The following is a 15,555-nucleotide window of genomic DNA, read 5'->3' as shown; positions in this document are numbered from 1 at the left end:
TTTTTGGAGGGGATAAGCAAATATATTTTGACTAAACATTTATTATGCTCTTTATGACCTTAAAACATCTGCAAGATTTCAGAGTATTCGGTTTTGTAGTTCCTGATTAAATCAATAAAATATATTTACGCATTCATTAATTTTTTTGAGTCACTCTGTATATGCAAATCCAAAAAATATGAATGGAGTGATAAATGACAAGTACAGGCTCATCATATTTTGTACATTTTAGATATGATTTATTCGGCAAACTTTCGAGCTGACGTCATCAAGTTTTTGGAGGGGATAAGCAAATATATTTTGACTAAACATTTATTATGCTCTTTATGACCTTAAAACATCTGCAAGATTTCAGAGTATTCGGTTTTGTAGTTCCTGATTAAATCAATAAAATATATTTACGCATTCATTAATTTTTTTGAGTCACCCTGTATATGCAAATCCAAAAAATATGAATGGAGTGATAGATCACAAGTACAGACTCTTCATATTTTGTACATTTTAGATATGATTTATTCCACAAACTTTTGAGCTGACGTCATCAAGTTTTTGGAGGGGATAAGCAAATATTTTTTGACTAAAGATTTATGATGCTCTTTATAGCCTTAAAACATCTGCAACATTTCAAAGCATTCTGGTTAGCAGATTAAAAATTAAATTTCAAAATGTTGTTTTATAATTTTGATTTTTTTTCCAAAAATCTGGACGTTTCGGGTGAAAAGTCGATTCAGAGTTGTAAACTACATGTGTAGGACTATGTTATTTTATACAATTGAATACCCATTTACTATGTACAATTTTGAAGTGACGTCATCGCATTAGTGGTGGGGATGATTAGACAAATTTTGGTTAGCGTTTTACCATCTACATGATATTCTTAATATAAGTACAAAATTTCACAACAATCGGTCGAGTACTTTCGGAGATTATCTGTCTAATAAAAATCCGGGACAACAGACGGACAGACGGACAGACGGACGGACAGACGGACAGACAGACGGAAATGGGAGACCTATTTCTTCGTCTTCTAGGGGTCATAAAAGATCGAGAAAACGTAAAAGTAGAGAGTCGGCCGACGGACTCGATTACAATACTTCCTTTGCTTACGCTCGGGAAGTAATAGAGGTAAGACGTCCACTAATAGTGTTCTGTCACGGAATTTTCATATTTTAAATACCATCATTTCCTACATTGTAGCCTTCAGTACTTATACATCTTTAAATATAATCATGAGGGGTAATAATTCTAAGCCATGGTAAGATGGTATTTTAAAAAGTATAAACCACAATTCACTATTCACTGCATTTTACGCTTGTCGCCCCAATGCATTTTATCTGTGTACCTGAGCAAGCCGGGTCCAGTAGGCCCGCTGTTTGTATTTGTGTTATCAAATAAGAGTAATTTTAATAGTAAAAATATTTGTTTAAAGTATGTTATTAGTTTTAGAAAATAATAATTGCGTGTTACATAATGATTAATTTTTTCAACTAGCACATATTAGTTTTGTAATCGACTAATCGAATGTTCAATACATACATTTCTCTCGCATAAATCACATATCTGTTACTGTTTTATATCTTTATTTTTCAAACAAATGTAGCATCTTTTCCTGTTGCCACATGTGTCATTTCTTGACTTTTTCATTGTTGGACCTAACGCGAGGCAGGCTTGGCAAGTCCGTTTTGCCCTAGAATGTGCCGATTATGTTTAAGTGTAAATCTTGGGCAATAAAATTAATATTGTTACAACCCTCGGTAGAATAACTTATCGTGATATATTCTCAGAAATCGTGAAACGAGATTAAAATAAAATGAATTTCAACAAAAATCTGAAAATTTAAAGTTGTACTCTGGTGATTCCGGTCTGCCAGGCAGCCTTTGATCCTATAAGGGGTTTAAATACCTTTCTAAGAAATCGTACTTATTTTGCCTTAAACGGAACCAGCAATTCTTCCTAAAATGTATATACCTGCCGCACCGGGATAGACGATTACCGGACATGGTCATAAAAACATCGTAAGCCGATGTTGAAGAATAATAATTTATGACAGGTTGCCGACAACAGAGCTTCAGCACAGAATAATCATTTCCCGTATTCTTTTGAAATATTAATAATTTTAATGCTGGAGATAATTATTAGATATACTCAAACACAATTTGGACACTGTAGTATGGGAATAAAAACAAAACAAATATTCTTTTTAAGTGCACGTAATAAATATTGCACAATCTGCGACACATCAAACAGCGAAGCGATGGCCTATTTGCAGGAAAAAAGAAAAGATTTTTCAGTCTTGAATAACCATGCTACAGTAAAATGTTTCTTTTTTAAATTTAATACCACAATCCCTTCTTCTGCGCCTGTGGAACGGGTGCTTAGTAGCGGAAACCAAATTCTGGCACCAAGAAGAAATAATTTAGGTGACAATACGTTCGAAATGTTGTTAATTTTAAAAAATTCATTACACAATACATAAAAAAATACATAATAATAAATAAATAAATAAATAAAGTTTATTGCCCAACAGAACTACACATTCCAGTTACAGGACAATTATAAAGAATATAAAAACAATGACAACAATTCAGAAACAATTCAGAAAACATAAACATGTTTTCAGTTATTTTATTCGCCAAAACTTCAAAAAGTATCTGTTATCTAGATACATTTCGAAAAAATCGAAAACAATCTGTATCTAGATATTTTTAAAAGTATCGGTCCCCAACACTGCCGATTTCCCTACTTTCTCTCACTCATCAAATCACACATCCTCCCAGCCGAGATTTTTCTAAACCCTCCGTCCATCCCGACGTTTCGTTTCAGTAGCGTGTTTACAACACGAAGGAATTAGAGGACACAGGATATAAATCTAAATTAAAAGGCACTATCCGGCCGAGCGGAAGGATCTCGCCTTTCTCCGCAAAATGTTTCATTCAAGGCGCCTTTATTAAAACGTAGCGATCAATTCGGGACTTCGCGTTTCGTACTTCCCTGCATCTTCCCTCTTTTTCCCTTTTTGCCCTTCTCATTTATATGATGATGTTCACAAGGACCGCTCGATCCCTCTCCAAATTGAAATATTTAACGACGATTCAAACAATCCAAAGGGAGATCGATCGGACTTTTAAAACGATAAATCACGTTTGGGTAGTTCCTGAAGGACATTCGCATTTCGTGACAAATATTTTCTTACTTAGCGGTTGTGGCTTCCTACGGTTACCCAATTTCTGTTTCTTTCTCCCAAGTACTTCTTTCTCGATCCTTCCCCAAATTGGAATATTTACGACGATTCAAACAATCCCAAGGAACATCGATCGACTTTTTAAAACGATAAATCTCGGCTGGGTAGTTCCTGGAGGACGTTCGGGAGTTGTAATGAAATCGTACGGAGGCGGCGTTCCATCGTTTTATGGCGAGTCGTGATGTTTGCAGGCCATGACCCGACAAACGGTTCCTGTGTTTGTCCACTTTTCTCGGGCTCTGCCGCCGTTAAATATTCATCAAAAGAATCTGGGAGCTTATTGCGGCTTTAGTCTGGATGTAATGGGGGATTGTGGGTCGATCGATGGTAATGTACCCGGTGAACGGGATTCTGCGTCCAGCGGACGCACTAATGCACAAAATGTAAAAATTTCTGCATCAAATCAAACCAATATTTTTATTCTCATTGATACGGGGTTCCTCTCGTCAGACTATTTGTTCTCCAGGGGAGAGACTCGAGGCAGCCGTTGACGCGATTAAAAATCCGCCATCAATCTTCATAAATTAACTTAATTAATTATTTCGTTTACAACACGAGAGCTTTTGATGTTTTAGCGAGCTTTTAAATAACTCTCCGATATTAAAATTCTTTCTTAAAACGCCGTCGGCCGAGGGGAAGCGAAAGCTACTAATTTAATCGAAGTATCGAAGTGGTTTCACCGGAATTAATTTTGCGGAGAAATTATGGAGATAACGTTGACTTTAATCACGGTTTTGCTGTTTAACTTTTCGACTTGTTCCGGTGGCGCGGATATTTTTATTCGCGAAATTTGGAATTATTCAAAAGCTGGCTCAATTTCGGGGTTTGAAAATTTGCCACGAATTTGTTATTTTATGACGGCAGGTAGTAAAGGCGAGATTTACGCTTTTTAGGGGCTGTAAATTTTCACTAGAACGACACGAACTTTGGCGAACATATTTTCTAAAACGGTTTTAAAGGAGGGCGGAAAATTTGTTCCGGGCGGCGACAACCTTTTCATGTAAATTTTTAACAATTAATAAACTAAACCGGTTTTTGCTAGGTGCTCGTTTCGGATGCTCCGGGCTACTTCTTTCAGTCCGGGCAAAATTATGCTTGAAATAATATAATAATTGTAACTGCTTAGTGATTCGATGTGGACAAACTCCTCTGATTACGTAGCCGAGCAAATTCCGTTTCTTTGAAAAATTGTAAAAATTGTTGTAAAGTGAAAACCAATGGCATAATTAACATTCCCATCATTTTTTTGTTTCGTCAGTTTTTCGATTTGCAATTTTTCGAGTTTAAAAGTTCAAATGTTTCAGTTTTTCAATTTTCTGTTTTTGAATTTTTTAATTTTTAGAATTGGAAATGTTTCTATTTGAGCTTCTCAAGTTTTCAATTTTTAATTTTCAATTTTGCGATTTAGGTACGATTTCTCGTTTCGAATTTTTATTTTTTTTTATTTTTTCAGTTGTTCAATTTTTCAATGTTTGGATTTTATACTTATTTGTTTTTTAAGTTTTCTGTTTCTACAATTTTCCGTTTTGCGAATTTTCAATTTTACATTTTTTTGTTGCTTTAATTTGTAGATTTTTCAATGTTTCGGTTAGTTAATTCTCCATTCTTCAAATTTTCGAAATGCAGTTTTCCGTTTAGGTTTTTTATTTTCTTTATTTTTACAAGTTTCCATTTTTTCAATGTTCTGATTTTATAATTTTTTGTCTTCCCAACTTCAATACGGTCAATTTTCCGTTTCTCCAATTTTTCGTTTTGTAATTTTTCAATTTTTCATTTTTTTTGTTTCTTCAATTTTACGCTGTGCAACTCATCGAATTTTCATTTTTAAATAATTCAGTTTTCCGATTTTCTAACTTTTGGATATTTCGGTTTTTAGACTTTGCAATTTTTCGTTTTGTTCTTTGTTTTCTTAGTTTTATTTTGATTTTTCGATTTTCAAATGTTCTGGTTTTATAATTTTTTAATGTGAAAGTTTTTAATTTTTCAATTTTGGGATTTTCGATTTTCAATTTTTCGATTTTTCAACTTTTAAATTTTTTAATTTTTCGTTTTTCATTTTCTCGATTTTTCAATTTTTACATTTGCAATTTATCCGTTGAATTTGTTAGTTTTTTACGTTTAAATTATTACATTTTTTAATGTTTCCATTTTATACTTTTTTGTTTTTTAAATTTTTTCACTTTTTCGTTTCTTCAGTTTTCGTTTCTTACATTCAGTTCTTCAGTTACGATTTTTCAACTTTTCATTTTTGTGCTGCTTCAATTTCTTCATTGTGCATTTTTCAATTTTTCTCGAGATTTCAATTTTTTGTTTTTTAACTTTTCGATTCTTTAATTTTCGGTTTCTTCAAATTTTCAGTTAATTTTATTGTTTTGTCAGTTCCATTTTTTCAATTTTTGTTTCCCCACTTTTTCGATTTGCAATTTTTCGAAATGCAATTTCACGAGTTTTAAATTTTTAATTTTTCAGTTTTTCCTGTATTCAATTTTTCGTTTCGTTTTTTTTTGTTTTCCAATTGTTCGGTTTTCCAATCCTCTAATTTTATAATTTTTCTATTTTTTTAATGAAATTTTTCTATTTTTGGATTTTTTAATTTTTCGTTTCAATTTATTACTTCGTTTGTTTTTTTCATTTATTCAATTTTTGAATTTTTCATGTCTTCAATTTTTTTTCTTGCAATTTTTCGTTTCGTTCTTTGTTTTCTTTGTTTTTTTTTTAATTTTTCAATTTTTTTAATGTTCTAGTTTTATAATTTTTCTATTTTTCAATGTGAAATTTTTCAATTTTTCAATTTTTCGGTTTACAGTTTTTCGATTTTCAACTTTTCGATTTCTCAACTTTCAATTTTTAAATTTTTCTTGTTTTCAGTGCAGGATTTTTCAGTTTCTCTTTTTTTAATTTTTGGATTTGCAATTTTTCGTTTGCATTTGTTAATTTTTTACGTTTCACTTATTCAATTTTTCAATATTTCGGTTTTATACTTTTTTATTTTTTAAATTTAATTACTTTTCCGTTTCTTCAGTTATTCGATTTGCAATTTTTTCATTTTTCTTCGAATTTTTAGTTTTAATTTTTTCCGTTTTCCGATTTTCCAACTTTGGATGTTGCAGTTTTTTGATTTTGCAATTTTTCGACTTACAATTTCAGGAGTTTTAAATTTTTAATTTTTCAGTTTTTCATGTATTTAATTTTTCGGGTCGCTTTATTTTTAATTTTTTTTTGTTTTTTCAACTCCTCGGTTCTTCAATGTCCTGATTTTATAATTTGTTTCTTTTTCCAATGTGAAATTTTTCAATTTTTGGATTTTTGAATTTTTCGTTTCCATTTTTTATTTCCTTCATTTTTTTCAATTATTTAATTTTTCAACTTTTATGTTTCAACTTTTCGGTTTTTCAATTTGTCATGTTTCAATTTTTCGATTTGTAATTTTTCGGTTCGATTTTTATTTTCTTTATTTTTCAATTTTTTCTATTTTGTGAAGTGAAATTTTTCAATTTTCGGTTTTTCAATTTTATGATTTACAGATTTCCGGTTTTCGATTTTTCAATTTTTCATTTTTTTGATTTTTCAACTTTGAAATTTTTTTAATTTTTGCTTTTTCATTACTTCAATTTTTCGATTTGCTATTTTCCATTTTTTTGTTTCTCCAATTTCTAGCTGTTTCAATTTTCCGATTTAAAATTTCTCGAGTTTTCAATTTCCAATTTTTCGATTTGCAATTTTTCATTTGTATGTTCTTTATTTTTACAATTTTTCGATATTTCCATGTTCTATTTTATAATTTTTTATTTTTACAACTTCAATTTTTCAAATTTTCCGTTTCTTGAATTTTTCATCTTTTTTTGTTCCTTCAATTTCATATAATGTAACACTTTGAATTTTCAATTTTTAATGTTTCAGTTTCTCGATGTTTCATTTTTTCGTTTCGATTTTATTTTTTTTTATTTCGCAATTATTCAATTTTTCAATATTTGAATTTCATACTTTTTTGTTTTTTAAATTTTAATGTTTTTAATAATTTCGTTTCTTCAATTTTTCGATTTTCGATTTTTCAATTTTCAATTTTTATGTTTCTACAGTTTTGCAATTTTTGGATTTAAAACTTCTGGAGTTTTCAATTTTTAGTTTTTCATTTTTTGACTTTTCAGTTTCTCTTATTTTTCGTTTCGTTTTTATTTTAGTTATTTTTTCGATTTTTCGATTTTTCAATATGTATTCTGATTTTACATTTTTTTTTTTCAATATTGATTTTTAAGTTTGTCGAGTTTTTCATTTTTCGTTTCTACAATTCTTGATTTGCAATTTTCCTAATTTTCATTTTAAATATATGTATAAATAATTACAATTTTTAAGTTTTTGGATTTTAAAACTTTTTTATTCATTCGATTTTTAATTTTTGAATTGAATTTTTCAATGTTACGATCTTTCAGTGTTACAGTTTTTCAATTTCATAATTTTGACGATTTTAGTTTTTCAATGTTTCAAATTTTCGTTTTTACAGTTTTTCCATCTTTCAACTTTTCGAATCAAAAAAGTTAAAAAATTGCAAAATTGAAAATGGAGTATTCAAAATGAAAAACGAAAATATGTAAAATGAAATGATTAAAAAATCTAAAAATTGGAAACCAAGAACTTGAAAAATTGAAACAAAAAATTGAAATGAAATATCGGAAGATTAAAAATTAGCTTAAGCAACTTAAACATCGAAAAAAGTGCGAAATCAAAAAAAACGAAATATATATTGCAAAATCGAAATACTGAAAATTAAAGAAATGGGAAAATCGTATAACTGGAAACCTAAAAGATGCAAAATTGGAAAACCGAGGAACTAAAAAATCTAAGAATGAAAATTTGAAAAATTGAATAAACAAAAAATGATAAAATCGAAAGAAGCACAGAAAATAAAAGAAATGATTCAGCGAAAATTGGAAAAATTGAAAAATGAATGAAAATGGCAAAATGTAGAATTGTGATATCAAAAAATTGTAAAATCCAAAAAAAAAAAGGAATAACGAAAAATTTGATATGTACGTAATGTACGCGTTTGTTTCAAGTGAATTTTTCTATTACAAAATTTTGTGATGACGTAATTTTTCAAAGACACGTATATCAATTTAGATAGATACAGACAGTGTTGTTTTTCCAAGTTTTCGAGAAAATGAAGTGAGTCGTCCTTGGTTTAATTAATAAAATAAATTTCCTCATTCATTAATTTTTTTTTAGTCACCCTGTATAAGTAATTCTAAAAAGTATAAGTACACTGATAAACCACAAATGTAGAGTCATAATATTTTGTTTATTTCAGAGGGGATTTATTAGGCAAAATTTTGAAGCGCAAACGGAGACCACTTTTTTCGTATTATAGAGGTCACGAAACGTCGAGAAAACGTGAAAGTGGCAAGTCGCCCGATGGACTCAATTAAAATACTTCCTTAGCTCAGGAAGTAAAAACCACAAACGAAATAATTCCAAAAAAATCCATACACAGCCCTCGCTTTCTCCCATCGGAACGCAGTATTTCCCTCCGCCTGAAAATTTGCCACGAATTTGTTATTTTATGACAGCAGGTAGTAAAAACGAGATTTACGCTTTTAGGGGCTGTAAATTTTCACTAAAACGACATGAACTTTGGCGAACATATTTTCTAAAACGGTTTTAAAGGAGGGCGGAAAATTTGTTCCGGGCGGCGACAACCTTTTCATGTAAATTTTTAACAATTAATAAACTAAACCGGTTTTTGCTAGGAGCTCGTTTCGAATGCTCCGGGCTACTTTTTCCAGTCCGGGCGAAATCATGCTTGAAATAATATAATAATTATTAATTATACTTGGTGCTACAACGCAGACTAACTCCTTCGAATACACAGCCAAACAAATTCCACCTCTTTGAAAAATTGTAGAAATTGATTGTGATTTGTTTTATTCTGATAACTTGTATAAAGTAAAAACCAGTGGCGTAATTAACATTCCCGGTTTTTATTTCTTCAATTTTTCGATTTCCAATTTTTCGAGTTTTTAATTTTAACTTTTTCAGTTTTTCAATGTTCCATTATTGAATTTTTCAATTTTTAAATTTTTAAATGTTTCGATTACAATTTTTTATTTTTTTTTATTTTTTCCATTATGTTTCGATTCTTTAATTTTCTATCTCTTCAAATTTTCGAATTGCAGTTTTTATTTCGATTTTTATTTTCCTTAATTTTACAAGTTTTCGATTTTTCATTTTTCTGATTTTATGTTGTTTTTTTTGTCAACTTCAATTTTTGAATTTTTCGTTTTTTGTTTCTTCAATTTTACGCTATGCAACCCTTCAGTTTTTAGATTTTTTAACTTTTGGATGTTTTAGTTTTTAGATTTTGCAATTTTTCGATTTGCAATTTCACGAGTTTTCAATTTTTAATTTTTAATTTTTCATGTCTTCAATTTTTCGATTTGCAATTTTACGTTTCGTTTTTTATTTTCTTTCCTTTTCCCAATTTTCGGTTCTTTAATATTCTGATTTTTTCATTTTTCTTTTTTTCAATGCGAAATTTTTCAATTCTTGTTTTTTTCGATTTTCAATTTTTGGATTTTTCAACTTTTACATTTTTTAATTTTTCGTTTTTTCTGTTTTAGATTTTTAAATTTCTCGGTTTTTGATTTGTGCTTTTACGTTTCGATTTTTATTTTTTTTTATTTTTTTAAATATTCAATTTCGATTTTATACTTCTGTTTTTTAAATTTTATTATTATTTTTTTTCACTTTACGTCTCTTCAATTTTTCGATTTGCAATTTTTCGTTTCGGTTTTTTATTTTTCAACTTAAATTTTTTCAATCTTTCGTTTTCTCAATTTTTCAACTTTCAAATTTTCGATTTTCCGTTTTTGTCGTTTGTTCAATAATTTTACGGTATGCAACACTTGGAATCTTCATTTTTAAATTTTTCAAATTTTCGCTTTTCCATGTTATATTTTTTTTCTTTTAAATTTTAATTTTTTCGGTTTTTCGTTTTTTTCATTTTTTCGAATTGTGAGTTTTCAATTGTTCATGTTTGTTTTTCCAATTTCTAAGTTTAGCAATTTATGGAATTAAAATTTCTCGAAATTTCAATTTTTAATTTCTCAATTTTACGATCCTTTAATCTTTCATTTCTTCAAATTTTCGGTTTGCAATTTTTGTTTCGGTTTTTTATTTTACAATTTTTCGAATTTTTAATGTCCTGATTTTATAATTTTTTCGTTTTCAATTTCAATTTTTTCAATTTTTCGTTTCTTCAACTGTTCAATTTTTCAATTTTTTTTCGCTTCTTCAATTTTTCGATATTAAATTTCTCGAGTTTTCAATTTTTAATTTTTTAGTTTGTCGATTTGCAATTTTTCGTTTGGATTTTTTTTTTTTTTATTTATTTTTATTCAATTTTCCAGTGTTTCGATGCTATATTTTTTGTTTTTTAAATTTAATTTTTTCAGTTTTTCGTTTCTTTAATTTCTAGATTTTGCAATTTTTCGATTTGAAATTTCTGGAGAATTCGATTTTTAATTTTTCAAATTTCCGATTCCCAAATTTACGTTTCCGTGTTTTATTTTTTTTTTATTTTACAATTTTTCGAATTTTCAGTGTTCTGATTTTATAATGTGTTATTTTTCAACTTCCACTTTTTTAATTTTTCAATTTTTCATATTTTTTTTATGTCTTCGATTTTACGATTTGCAACTCTTCGAATTTTCATTTTTAATTTCTGAATTAATGCAATTTTTCGTTTCGATTGTTCACTTTTTTATTTTTTCAACTATTAAAGTTTTCAATGTTTCGTTGTTGCATTTTTTGTTTCCTAAATTTTAATTTTTCTCTTTTTCGCTTCTTCATTTACTCGATTTGTGAATTTACAATTTTCCATTTTTTTTTCTTCAATTTTGCAATTTTCCGAATTAAAATTTCTCCAGTTTTATATTTTTAATTTTTCAATTTTTCGATTCCTTAAGTTTTCATTTCTTCAAAATATAGACTTGCAATTTTTCGTTTCGGTTTTTCTTTGTTCATTTTTACAGTTTTTCGGTTTTTCAATGCTCTGATTTTATAATTTTTTGTTTTTTCAACTACGATTTTTTCAACTTTTCGTTTCTTCAATTTTTTCTTTATTTCTTTTCTTCAATTTTACGAAATGCACCTCTTCGAATTTTCATTTTAAACTTTTTCAGTTTTTTGCTTTTCCAACTTTTGGATGTTTCAAGTTTTAGATTTTGCAATTTTTCGATTTGCAATTTTTTTCGTTTCCATTTATTTTTTATTTTTTTCAATTCAAGTTTTCAATCTTTTGTATATTTTTTTGTTTTTAAAATTTTAATTTTTCACTTTTCGATTTGTGATTTTACAATTTTTCATTTTCTTGTTTCTTCAGTTTTGAATTTTTTATTTTTCAATTTTTCGATTCTTTAATTTTACATTTCTTCAAATTTTAATTTTCAATGTTTCGTTTGGACATTTTTTTTATTTTTTCAAACACTCAAGTTTTCAAAGTTTCCATATCAAATTTTTTTGTTTTTTTTTTTATTTATATCTTTTCATTTTTATATTTCTTCATTTTTTTCTATTTGTCATTTTTAAATTTCTCATTTTTGTTCCTTCAATTTCTAGATTTTGCAATTTTCGACTTTTTAATTTTTCATTTCTTCAAATCTTCGATTTGCAATGTTTCATTTCGCTTTTTCATTTTCTTTATTTTTACAATTGTTCGAATTTTCGATGTTCTGATTATATAATTTTTCAACTTCAATTTTATCAATTTTTCGTTTCTTCAATTTTTTAATTTTTCATTTTTTTGTTTCTTCAGTTTTACGATATGCAACTCTTCGAATTTTCATTTCATATTTTTCAATTTTACGATTTTCCAACTTTTGGTTGTTTTAATTTCTAGATTTTGTAATTTTTCAATTTGCAATTTCTCGAGTTTTCAGTTTTTGGTTTTTCAACTTTTCAATTTGCAATTTTTCATTCCATTTTTTTTGGTTATTTTTAAAAAGGTCCGGGCAATCAATGTCCCGATTTTACAAATTTTCTTTTTTGCAAGGTAAAATTTTCAATTTTGAAAACTTGAAAAACTGACGAAACACAAAATTCAGAAATTTAAAGATTAATGAGAAACTTAAAAATCAAAAAAGTGCAAAATCGAAAAAAGTAAATATGTGTTGTAAAATGGAAATACTGAAAATTAAAGAAATCGGAAAATTGTATAACTGTAAGTAAATCCAAAAATTGAAAAATTTAAAAAATGGAACACCGAGGAATTGAAAAAGCTAAGATTGAAAAATAAACGAAAAATTATAAATTCGAAAGAAGCATTGATAAATAAAAGAAATGAATAAACGAAAGTTTCTGATATAAAATGGAGACAATGAAAATTAAAAATTAGGAAAATAAAAATAAATATCAAGAACATGAAAAATTGAGGAAACGAAAAAATGAAAAATTGAAAAATTAAAAATCGAAAAATGAAAAATTGAAATATTTCAAATCGAAAAATTAAAGAAACAAAACATTGAAAAATTTTAAGTCGAGAAATTAAGAAATTGAAAAAAATTAGAGTGGAACATAAAAGGAAAGGACAAAACGAAAAATTGTGATATCAAAAAGTTGGTCGGATAAAAATAAATCCTCACTTTCAAAAAATTATAAAAATTGATTTTGAGAATTTTATTTTTTTATGATAACCCATATAATTTAAAATAAAGGTATGTACGTAATGTACGCATTTGTTTCAAGTGAGGTCTCCCATTACAAAATTTTGTGATTACGTCATTTTTGCAAAGACACGTATATTAATTCGGACAGACGCAGTGTAATACTAATAATAACAGTAAAATAAATTTCATCATTCATTAATTTTTTTGGGTCACCCTCTATAAGTAATTCAAAAAATATGAGTGCACTAATAAATCACAAGTATAGGGTCATAATACTTTGCATATTTCAGACCATTTATTACTCAAAATTTTGAGACGTAAACCGAAGACCATTTTTTTCGTAGTTTAGAGGTCACGAAACGTCGATAAAGCATGAAAGTAGCAAGTCGCCCGATAGACTCAATTACAATACTTCCTTAGCTCAGGAAGTAAAAACCACAAACGAAATAATTCCAAAAAATCCATACACAGCCCTCGCTTTCTCCCATCGGAACGCAGTATTTCCCTCCGCCTGAAAATTTGCCACGAATTTGTTATTTTATGACAGCAGGTAGTAAAAACGAGATTTACGCTTTTAGGGGCTGTAAATTTTCACTAAAACGACATGAACTTTGGCGAACATATTTTCTAAAACTGTTTTTAAGAGGAGCGGCAGATTTAAATGAAAATTTGTTCCGCGGCGGAAATTGTTTTAATAATATCTGGTGGGGCTCCGGCATGCCGATGCCGTGTAATAATTAGATGTGTGAGTCGGGCCGAAGACAGCGCCCGAGCTGTCTGGAGAATGAACTGGCACTTTCCTGATACGGCAACTTTGTTAACAGAATCGAATTATCTTTTTGTGTTTAGAGGTAATGGCTCTGATCCGCTGTATGTTGCCGATAATGACCGAACTTCCGGAAGTTTTGCCGGTACAAATACGGAAGAGACGGGGATAAAAGGGTTTCATTCGGTGGGGAGGCGGTAATTTGATTTGTTTAAAATTCGACATGAATAGAAAGAGATTTTTCAGAAATATTTAAAAATTGAAAACTTTCACAATATTTACGTAGAAACATTAAACCGAGTTAAAATAAAATCAAGTCCACTGGAATAATTTCGAAGTTATTAATTGTAAATTTTATTTATAGGTACGTTCAAGAGCGCTACTTTTCCTATCAGTAAGGTTTAATTCGATGAAGGTGTCAGGTAAGTTTTATGAAAAAAATAATTTCATTAAGGATCAAACCCCCAGTTGCTAATTTTGCTTTCTGAGTACCTTTTTCGTATAAAAAGTAACTAGTATAACTAATTTTTAAATAAGTTATAAAAATGTTTCATTATTTTTTAAATTAAAACATGTGTATTATTCGGAGACAGCATCGCCAACAGGCACCAGAGAGATGAAACGGAAGACCTACTTTTCTTAGTTTTAGGGCGTTTATTGCTGTGTTTAGTGTATACAATCAGATATTTATTTATAAAGTTTATTTGAAGACATGAATAAATTTTATTGTCGTCGAGAGCTTGTCACGTATTTGGTATATTGCAAAATATATTTAAAATTTTTAAGGTTTGACGTATTTAGAAAGATAAGTAAGAAATATTTATTGACTTAGAATGATTTGCTGAATAAATTCGAGTACCAATATGCCAAGTATCCAAAATTAAAATTATATAATTTTTAAGTTCATTCGTGGAACTTTGATAATTTATTCACTAAAAATTGTAAACATAATACTTGATGTTTGGACCCCTGGCGTGATAAATAAAAATTTTGCTCGTTGAAATTGTTATTCCATTGAATTGTTATTATCAGTGTGATTTAGTCATCGACAAATTTACCGTTTTAATCAACAGTAATTCTCAATAATCTCATCCACATTTTTGTGCAAACCTTGACAAAGTTATCAGGATTTTGGCACTGGTTCAATAAAAACAAATTTGTTTGTTTTAACATAGCGGACACCAAATTTTGATCAATTTTTTACCGACTTTTATCTGAAATACGATAGAATGTGGCAATTCTGCACAAGAATAACATTCAAACAATTATTGTTGGAAAATATTAATATCAATATTTTAAGTTATTAGTGCACGAATAAAACTGAAAAATCGAAAAACTGAGAAGTCGAGAAATCGGTAAATGGAAAAACTGAAAAATCCAAAAATCGATTAATCGAGAAATAGAAAACTTAAAAATTTAGAAATGCCAAAAATTGAAAAATAGAAAAATCGAACAGTTGAAAAATCGAAAAATCGGGAATAGAAATATAACATTTAAAAAACCAAAAAAGTAAAAAACGAAAAATCGCAATGTAAAATTGATAAATTGGAGAATCGATAAGCCAAAAAAATCGTCAAGTCAAAAAAGCGGAAAATGGAAAAAACGAAAATTTAAAAAATCAAAAACTTAAAAAATCGAACAACTGAAAAACAGAAAAATCGATAAATCGGGAAGTCGAAAGAACGGAGAAATTTGGAAATGAAAATCGAAAAATCGGGAAATGGAAAAGTCAAAAAAAACGAGATATCGAAAATTTTTCAAAAAACCGAAAAATCAAAAACCTGAAGAATCGAGGTTTTTTAAATTTTATATTTCTATTTCCCGATTTTTCGATTTTTCAACTGTTCGATTTTTCTATTTTTCAATTTTTGGCATTTCTAAATTTTCAA

At 28.2% G+C, this 15,555-nt stretch overlaps 1 protein-coding gene across 3 annotated transcripts in view; it reads left to right on the top strand.

Moving 5' to 3' along the window:
• The window catches only part of LOC135138396 (ly6/PLAUR domain-containing protein 6B-like), a 432,620-nt gene that overhangs the window by 180,037 nt on the left and 237,028 nt on the right, over positions 1–15,555 (top strand). The window contains exon 2 of one of the 3 annotated variants that reach the window (XM_064068367.1): positions 14,031–14,088. The exons of 1 other annotated variant lie outside the window; for it this stretch is intronic. The gene's annotated coding sequence lies outside the window, so the exon portion shown is untranslated. Of the gene's footprint in view, positions 1–13,662; positions 13,752–14,030; positions 14,089–15,555 lie in introns of those variants that run through there. One more of the 3 variants, XM_064068368.1, reaches the window with a different exon arrangement.

Source organism: Zophobas morio, unplaced genomic scaffold, assembly GCF_036711695.1.
Source record: "Zophobas morio isolate AGI-343-1 ecotype UQ-CSIRO unplaced genomic scaffold, CSIRO_AGI_Zmor_V1 ptg000030l, whole genome shotgun sequence".
NCBI lineage: Eukaryota > Metazoa > Arthropoda > Insecta > Coleoptera > Tenebrionidae > Zophobas > Zophobas morio.
This window is presented reverse-complemented; position numbering and strand designations above follow the sequence as displayed.